Raw genomic sequence first — 1,329 nt, 5'->3', positions numbered from 1 at the left:
AAGCCGGCTGCCTGATGGAGCCTCCTGCTTCTGCGCAGCGCCCTCTGTCTGTAGGGAAGGCAGGTGCAGTTCTGTGAGGTTCTCTGAGCCCAGTCCCAGGCGGAGCATCTCAGTCAGGCAAAGTGAGGGCAAGGGAGCTGGGGGTGCTTCGGCCCCAGATTCCTTTCTGAAAGTGAGGAAAAGCAAGCTCTGCAAGGAGGAAGGCAAACCTCCACGTGGAGGCTAAGGAGCTTCACCACCTCCCCAGCCTCTTAAATGAGGTGCATTCTAGTATGGTGTACCCTCTCCCCTCACTCCTGGACCCCAAATAAAGGACACGCAGCATGATCTCATTCTTTCTTCTCCGGAATAAGGTAAACCCAAGTGTGACCTCATCCCGTGACTCTCAAGTAAAGAAAGCTCATCAATGAGTTCAACTCCTTTTCCCTAAAATGTCAAGCTCAAGCATGCATGACCTCCCCTCAAATCCAGCAGGACCAGGCATGATGTCACTCCCACCCCCATGCCTCTCTTCCACCCTCCTGGTGGCTGACACATTTCCACCCCGACGGCTTCTTAGAAGTGGCTCTGTCCAGAGGTGTGGACGTCTGGCTGGACGCTGCTTCCTGCCAGCCACAGGGCAAGCCCACCCGTCTGAAAGGCAGCTTCCAGTCAGTGAGGAGTCACATCACCATGACTCAGCGTGCTGTGGCAGATGAGAATTTTACTCAAGGTTCAACATTAAATAAGGAGCTTTTAGGCAAGTCTGGAGGGCAAGCAGAGCCAACTTAGGATGAGAAACTCAAAAGCAAAAGGGGAAATCCAGGGCTGGGAAATTCCTAGAAAAGAAATCATAACCTTGGCCTGGAGGAGAAAGTTGCTTGAATTGACAGGGCTACTAAGCGGGGATGGCCTCAGCTGCAGCTCATGGGCATGCCAGCACTCAGGAACCCGGCCATCTGTCTGCGATCCCTGTGTGTCCTTCTGACCCCCTGTACAGGCACCGGGCCCCCCATTTACGAGGGACAGTGGCAGGCCCCCGACAGACAGGGCAGCCCAGGTGTGCATGGGGGGACTCAGCATCTAGTGAGTAATATTATTTGCATCTGTAGCCCAGATTTCATTCCTAAGAAAGAAGCAAGACAGGGAAGGAGTAAATAAAAAGTCTAGCAGGATGTGAATAGTCAGGGAGGCTGTGTGTGGGGGGGGGGTGGCGGACAGGGGGTGTATGGGAACTCTCTGCACTTTCTGCTCGGTTTTGCTGTGAATCTAAAACTGCTCTAAAAAGTAAAATCCACTTTTTAAAAAAGATTTTTATTTATTTATTTGAGAGATTGAGACAGACAGCAT

This window comes from Halichoerus grypus, chromosome 5 (assembly GCF_964656455.1).
Source record: "Halichoerus grypus chromosome 5, mHalGry1.hap1.1, whole genome shotgun sequence".
Classification (NCBI taxonomy): Eukaryota; Metazoa; Chordata; class Mammalia; order Carnivora; family Phocidae; genus Halichoerus; species Halichoerus grypus.
This window is presented reverse-complemented; position numbering follows the sequence as displayed.